Source organism: Chiloscyllium punctatum, chromosome 34 (genome assembly GCF_047496795.1).
Source record: "Chiloscyllium punctatum isolate Juve2018m chromosome 34, sChiPun1.3, whole genome shotgun sequence".
Classification (NCBI taxonomy): domain Eukaryota; kingdom Metazoa; phylum Chordata; class Chondrichthyes; order Orectolobiformes; family Hemiscylliidae; genus Chiloscyllium; species Chiloscyllium punctatum.
In genome coordinates, this window is record NC_092772.1 from 69043927 (window position 1) to 69052772 (window position 8846).

General features: G+C 44.8%; 1 non-coding gene across 1 annotated transcript; it reads right to left on the reverse strand.

The window, feature by feature from the left end:
* Positions 1-483: 483 nt before the first annotated feature.
* On the reverse strand, positions 484-565 carry trnas-cga (transfer RNA serine (anticodon CGA)). The gene has a single exon. It is a non-coding gene; the product is annotated as a tRNA-Ser (tRNA).
* Between the last annotated feature and the right edge of the window lie 8281 nt (positions 566-8846).

Consider the following 8846-nt stretch of genomic DNA (forward strand, 5'->3'; position numbering starts at 1 on the left):
ATTTCCAGAAAATTCTACTCCGCTGATATCGCCTTGCCTTATCACACCTCAAGCCAGCAACCTGGATCAGTCGGGTTCCTTTCCACACATGGAGTTGCTTTTTCGAATTCATTGACTGCTGATGTAATAGATTATTGACCTTGAGAGTCAGTTGTAAATTAGGTTGAACTTTCTCAGCTTGACTTTCAACTGATCCTAAAAAAAAATCATCACCTGCAGGTAAATGTATTGCATTGCTTCTTGTTTTGCTTAATTACACCCCCCACTCCCGAACATCCAAATTTCACCATAGTTCGACAAATGTTTTGAAACTGATTCGTGTTGGAAGTTGGTGGCTTTTTGTGTCTCGACATATAATGTATTCAATTCGACGTCTTGAAATGACTTCGGATTCTTCACAGTTGAAAAATCACTTTTGATTGAACGCAAAGCTCAAGCTCCACGAAATTCCGCTCAGAACTTAATGACTTTTAAATGATTCAGCGCTGTGAACAGGATTCGAACCTGTGCAGGGAGACCCCATTGGATTTCGAATCCAACGCCTTAACCTCTCGGCCATCACAGCTACAGAAAAGCTGCCAATTTTCATAGTAAAAGAACTGAATTCATGAAATACGCCATTTGTTTGAAGAACAAATTGTCAAGACCCAAAGATTTCGCCAAATCCTTTGCAGAGACCCAGACGAACGTTACCTTAGCAGATTGACAGGCTTTCACCGCAAACTAGATCCTGACACAGCTGAAGTTGTGGGAATGATTCTTCGTCGAATTTTAGAGTCACGGATGTACACCACATGAAGAGAGGATCATTGTCTCACTGTGTCCGATCGATTTTGACTCAATTGCTCATCATCTGGTGCCAAAGTTGTTTTTTAATATTCATCAAAAGATGGTATAAGAAATATTGATGCTAAGTCCATAAACGCTAGCTACTTTCGTAAAAAAAATCGGAATTAGAAAGAATGCAGAATAATTTACAGGAATGGATCCAGCAACTCATCCGTAAGTTCTGACATCAGGTAATGAACTTGTGAGCACATGAGAGGAAGATTGACCGAAGATTTGGAACTTGAAATCGTCTTGACGGAATTATTTGCGGTTGTTCTAGAGTCATCAAGTCCTTGATGATAACAACACAGAAAGTGGCCCTTCTTTCCAACTTGACCATGGTGGACAGTTATCCGAAATTAATAGGTCCCATTTGCCAACATTTGGCCCACATCCCTATACACCTTGTTACTCATATATCCATCCAGATGCCATTAAATGTTACAGTTGTACCAGTCTCCAACAATCTCTCTGGCAGCTCATTCTGGACACGACTGAAAAAGTTGCCCCTGACGTCCCTTTTAAATACTTACCCACTAATTTTAAAACGATATTTTCTAAATTTTGACTTCCTCACCAGCAGGAAAACACCTGGACGAGTCAACCTATCCATGTCCCTCATGATTTAATAAATAACAACGATTTGACTTTATCATACTTGTCAGGAGGGAAATATGTGGAGATTATTTTCGAAGGTTTGACGGAGAAAGGTTGATGTACAGATTTTTAGAATTGCATATTGGAGAAGTTTTTAATAAGTCATTGAAGTCTCGTAGCAGTTGTAGAAGTCTGTTGTGAAAGCTGCAGAAGGATTTCAGGGCACGAAAATGAAGCATTGTTTCCAATGTATTGTGGCTCAGTTCGACCGCACTTGGACTACAGTATGAGGAATTACAATCCTCAATTTAGGAAAGATATTAATGCCATATGAGGAATACCACGAATGGTGATTAGCCTTGATGTCATGGATGAACGTTAGTCCTGTGAATTGAAATTGGGCAAATCCCGTCTTTTTTTAACAGTTTCAACACAAGAGAGGTAACCTCATTGAGTTGCAAAATATTTGAAGAGATAAACAGAGTGGTGCAATTAAATTTTGTTCCCTCATTCGTGAATCTAGAAGCAGGAGAGGACAATTTTAAAATGAAGCATTGTGATTTTGACCAGGATGAGAACTATTGATTTTTGTCTTAGCCTTAAGAAGTCTCGCTAATCAGAACTACAGTGAGCCTTGGATATTTGGTCGTTCAATGCATCACTTTCAGCCTGACCCGCTGACACTTACTGCATCACTATAGACTTGACCCCTCACACTTACCGCCTTAATATCAGCGTGAATCCCTCAAACTTACTGCATCACTATCCATCTGGCGCCCTCACATTTACTGGGCCATTTTCACTTCGAGACCCTCATTTTGACTGCGTCACTGTCAGCCTGACTGCCAAACACTTACTTTGTCACTATCAGTCACGCCCTTACACTTCCTATGTTACTATTATCCTGTCTCTGTACACTTACTGTGTCACTATCAGCCACACTCCATCACACTTATTATATAAGTACCAGACTGACGCCTCACACTTACCGTGTCACTACATCACTGCTTTCTCAACCTTACGATGTCACTATCACCTTGACCCTCTCACATTTACTGCGCCACAATCACACTGACCACCTCACACCTACTGCTTCACTATGAGCTTCAACACTCACACTTACAGCGTCACGACCATCCTGACTCACTCACACTTATCACCTGACAATCAGCATTACTCTCTCAAATTTATTTAATCATTATTAGGCTGAGGCACTCACACTGACAGCGTCACCAACAGCCTGAACCCCTCATGCTCACTGCGTTGGTATCTCTCTGATCCCCTCAGAATTACTGCGCCACAATCACTCTGCCTCCCTCATACTTAATGCATAACTATCCCTCTGGCACCCTCATACTTCCTGCATCACTCACACCCTGACACATAAGCACCTACTGCATCCCTATCAGCCAAACCCCATTCACTAATGGCGTCACTCTCTCTCTAACCTGCTCACACTTAACGCGTCACCATCACCTTGACACTCTCTCACTTAGTGCATCAATATCAGCCTGACCCCCTCAAGCTTACTGCATCACTACCAGCCTGATCCCTTCAAATGTACTGTATCACTATCAGACTGACCCACTCATAATTACAGCATCACTATCACCTTGACCCCCCATACTTAGTGAGTCCAGATCACACTGAACCTTTCACTCTTCTTGCATCACATTCAGCCAGACCCTGCTCACTATCACTCTAACCTCCTCATACTTGCTGCATCACTATAACTCTATCCCACTCACACCGTGTGTGTCACTATCACCCTGACAATTCATACTCACTGCACGACTATTATCCTGACTCCATCACAATTAGTATATCATTATCAGACTGACCTCTTACACTTACTGTGTCACTCTCATCCTGTCTCCTCACATTTCCTGTGTCACTCTCAATCTGACACCCTCAAAGTGTCTGCGTCACTGTCAACCCCGAACACGTCACACTGACTGCATGGGTGTCTACCTGAAACTTCACGCTTATTGCTTCACTATCATCCTGAGCGGCTCACACTTACTGCATCACTATTAGCCTGACCCGCTCACACGTTTTGCGTCACTACTTACCTGACCCCCTCGCAATTGCTGTGTCGCTATTAGTCTGAGCCCCTCACTATCACGCTAATCAAGCTCACAAGTACAGCATCACTATCAGCCTGACCCCCTCACACTTTCTCTGTCATTATCACCCTGACCCTCTCACATGTAATGCGTCACTGTCACACTGAGACACTCACATTTTCTGCGTCGTTATCAGCCGGACACGCCAGCACACAGCATCACTATCAACCTGGCTCCTCACACTTGCATGCTTCAATATCAGCGTGAACCCCTCACACTTACTGCATCACTGTCCATCTGCCATCCTCACACTTACTGCACCAGTTTCACCTTGACAACCTCAATTTTACTGCGTCACTATCAGCCTGACAGCCACACACAGATTGTGTCACTATCAGTGATGCCCTCGCACTTCCTATGTTAATATCACCCTCACTCCTAAAACCTACTGCATCACTATCAGCCTGACTCCGTCACACTGTTTGTGTCAGTATCAGACTGACGCCTCACGCTTACTATGTTACTTAAACTCTGCCCCATCACACTGACTGCGTCACTATCAGCCTGACCCCACAGACGTACTGCGTCACTATCACCCTGACCCACTCACACTTCTTGTATCAGTTTCAGTCTGACGCCTCGCACCTTCTGTGTAACTAAAACTCTCCCCCTCACACTGACTGTGTCACTCTCAGCCTGACCCCTTCCTACTTACTGCGTCAATATCAGTCTGACCCCTCAGACTTACTGTGTCACTTTCACTCTGATCCTCTCTCATTGACTGCGTCACTCTCACCCTGACCTCCTCGCATTTACTGCGTCACTATCACCCTGAACCACTCACACAGTCTTTGTCAATTTCACCTTGCCAGCCTTATTTTTATTGCATCCCCATCAGCCTAACCACCACACACTTATTGCGTCACTTTCAGTCACGCCCTCACACTTCCCATGTTACTATCACCCTGAATCCTTACACTTATACTGTCACTATCAGGCTTACCCCTCACACTTACTGTGTCACTATCAGCCTGACTTCATCACATTTATTGTGTCAGTATCAGACTGACGCCTCACACTTATCTTGTCACTAAAACACTGCTCCGTCACATTGACTGTGTCACTATCAGCCTTACACCCTCACATTTCCTGCTTCACTATCGCAATTCTCCGCTCTCACTCACGACATCATTTACACCCTGACACCCCACACTTGCTGTGGCACGATCACACTGAGGGCCGTACACTTAGTGTCACTGTCATCCTTACACCTTACACTTACTGCGTCACTATCACACTGGTATCTCACATCCACTGTGTCACTATCATCCTGAGCCGCTTGCACCTATTGTGTCACTATCACTTTGACCCCAACACACTGACTGCATCAATATCAGCCTGACCATTTCACACGTACTGCGCCACCACCAGGCTGACTCCCTCACATATACTGCATCACGATCAGGCTTACCCACTCATGCTTACTGCATCACTATCAGCCTGACACTCGCACACTTCTCCCATCACTATCAGCCTGACACCTCGCAATTTCACCGTGTCTATCAGTCTGACTCCTCACATTTCCTGCATCACTATCACCCTGTCACTTAACACTTACTGGCCAGTAGTAGCCTGACGCCCCCAACATACTGCATCAATATCAGCCTGAACACTCACACTTACTCTGTCACCATCACGCTGACCCCCTCACACTTACTGCGTCACTATCACCCTGTCCCCTCTCACTTCCTGCATTAGGATCACTCTGACTCACCGACACTTACTGCATCACTATCAGCCTGACCCCTCACACATACTGTGACACTACCAGCCTGAGCCCACCACACTTGCTGCGTCTCTATCAGCCTGACCCCCTCACAATTACTGCTTCACTATCAGACTGACCCCTCACACTTACCGCATCACTAACAGCCTGACACCTCACACTTTCTGCGTCACTATTCCCCTAACACCTCACTTTTATTGGCCACTATCAGCCTGACGCTCTCAACTTACTGTGTCACTACCAGCCTGAATGCACACACTTACTCCCTCACTATCACCCTGACTGTCTCACACTCACTGCGTCAGTCTCTGCCTGACCCCATCACACTTACTACGTCACTATCACCCTGTCCCTTCCCACTTTATGCGTCAGGATCAGCCTGATACAGTAACACTTACTCCATCACTATCAGCCTGATGTCCTTCCAATTACTGCGTCACTATCAGCCTGACCACTCACTCTTACTGCGTCACTGTAACACTGACATATCACACGAAGTGCTTCACTATCACCCTGACCACCTCACACTTACTGCGTCACTATTGTTCTGATCCCTCAGACTTACTGCATCACAATCACTCTGACCCCCCTCATGGCATAACTATCGGCCTGATCCACTCACACAGTCTGGGTCACTACCAAGCTGACACCTCACCCTCATTGTGTCACTATCATCCTCACTCCATCACACTTATTGAGTCACTGTCAGCCTGATCCCTTGTAATGGAAAATTATCATTTTTGGTGAAATCTGTGAAAACATGGTTGAAACAAAGAAGTATGGACCTAACTTTGCAAAAAGACAGAAAAAATGTAAAGTTCAACCTAATTTTCAGCTGACTCTCAAGGCCAATAATGTATTATATCAGCAGTCAATGAATTAGAAAAAGCAACTCCATGTGTGGAAAGGAACTCGACTGATCCAGGTTCCTGGCTTGAGGTGTGATAAGGCAAGGCGATATATAGTATAAAGGGAATATGTGAAAACCGTCAGGCATCCATTTTATGAGGCGACTTGCAAATGTGTCGGGTCCATTCTGCAAATTTCAAAAATAAACTTTTTCTTTGCTCTTGGTAGCATTTGCGTCGAGTCGATTGAAATCCCACGTCAGGAAACTCGGGAGCTCGCCTGGGACCCTGCGACTGGGTAAGATTTTGAAGATTCCCAGGAGGTGTACGCGCCACTGGCTTGAAGGTCTTTCACTTCATCTCTAGCACTGAATTGGCCCCTTTGAGTGAGAGGACTGGGGATAAGTGGATCGCCCCAGAGTCGCGTTCCGAATCGAATAGGGTCAGGGTAAGAGTTGTGGCTACAGTAATCCGATATAGAGACTCGTTCGAAGAGAATAGACGAACCAGGAAGAGGGACCAGTGATCTCTCGTGCGGTATTCGAGTAAAACTCAAGGAAAAGGATTGCCGTCTCTACAGAGTTTAAGAGACAGCAAGATTAACGGTGGTTTGAGACTTGGATCCACCATGGGCAGCGTTGGAGTCGCCAAAGTTGTACTGGTTACGTGGGTTCTTGGTTTGTGAAAATCAAGGCAATGAGGTGGTCGCGCCCAATGAGAGGGGACCTCCGGAGGTAAAAGCAAGTTATATTGGCAAAGAGAAGGTTATGGTATCGTGAGAGAGAGAAAGATAGACAGATAGACAGACAGAGAAACAGACAGAGAGAGATGAACACTTTGCCAATATCCATGAAAATCGGCTCCAGCAAGAGCAAATAAAAAGAGGGTCGACAGACAACTCGGTATGGTCAAGAAAAAATACAATATATGCTAAATAATTATGGCCCAGTTTCTGTAAACCAGTTAAAAATGTAAATCAAGGAATGTGTTTTTCTGGAGGAAGGAAATTTCAGTAATATTCAGTTGCAAATGCTGAGGTCACTGTTGGAGGAGAGAGAGAAGGAGAAACGGAAGGGTAAAATAGAACCTGTGAATTGGAGTGCTTATCACGTGTTGAAGGCTGAGCCTGATTTCAGGGAAAGAAAATCTCGAAATAAAGATAGATCCAGTACACGTACAAACACCAGCGCACACGCACACACACACGGAAAACAACCTAATGAAGGTGGACAGTGTCTTAAGACTGGATCAGATCCTGACCTTAATGGGTGCCCTCGAAGAGCTACAGCCCCCCTACGAGATCCACTTCACCAAGATTCCAAGTCAACGGTCGCCGCCTCAGGGTCTGCTGAATCACCAATAGCATATCGTACCCACAATCAATTGAAGCAAGAATCCCTAAAGAAGTCGAGACAATGTCCCAGTACCTTGAGCGCCTCACTAAAGTCGATAATGTGTATTGTGGACTGATACCACCCAAGGACGTAACGACGGCAGAGATCACACCGTATGAGGCACACCTGAGGAACAGCCTCATCAATGGAATGAAGTACGAAACAACAAAATAGTTAATAATATACGTGTATTACCTGGAACATGGGAAAGTTGAATTTGATAGAACAATACGTGATACATGTTGAAAAACTACTGGCTCAAGAGAACCATAACCGGAAATTAAAGATGGAACAGCAATCACATGAACCTCAGCTTATTATGATGCAAATGGTCGTTCAGCCATTGGAAGGAGGAACTGCAGGAAAAGAGAGAGGCACAGGTGGCGTTCGCAAAAGAGGAAAGGATCGTGGAAGTGCGCTTGCAGAGATAGATCTGGCTGGTGCTTTGTTTGCGGAGCAATGGACCACTGGTCAAGACAGTGCCCACACAGACAGCCTCAATCGGTCCTGGAGGCTGGACAGCATGGTGACTGACAGGGGACGATTGAGGTTGAGGTGGGCAGGCCACAAGGTACAGGTTAACCTCTTTCCTTTATACTTGGCAATGAAGAATCCCTAATACTAATCACTTCTACTAACCTAACGGGCACTGAGATGTATCCCAACTCTATATTGAACATTGAGATTGTGAAGAGTGGACAATATGTTCAATATAACAATGATGCATATATGTCGATGCCTACCTCTTTGTTATATGTGGAAGGTACACCAGTTAATTTTTTGGTAGATACATGGCCAGCATATTGACTCCTCAAATCAAGACATTTCAGAGAGTTGCCACCAATAAAGATGAGTAGAATGTTCCTGAACTCAATGGAGGCATCAGGCGTCGTGATATGACAGAGTTTTACCGCACCCATATTGTGTGAAATCAGTAATGTGTATCCATTCTAATTCTCAATTCTGTTAGCGGAATTCTGTCCTTTACATTTGATGGCTTGGGATCTCATAGTGAGACTGGGGTTGTATTTGCTCAGTACTCCGACGGGCTTGCAGGTAATTCAAAGGGAGAATTCACAAGTACAAGTGTAAACTGTAAAATACAACCCACGACCCATGGTGTATGTCTATGAGTGTCGATTAAGCCAGAGAGCAATGAGTTCAGTGAACAATTCACTCGCCCTGGAAGCAAGTAACCATGTTAATCCTATTAGCACCGATGTTTTTTTGCGGGAATGTGCTGCACTGCACAGCACACATACACCACGGTAGCCCTGAGGAACCATAAGAGAAGTATTGGTTCAGGAGATTGGTTAAACCAGGTCAG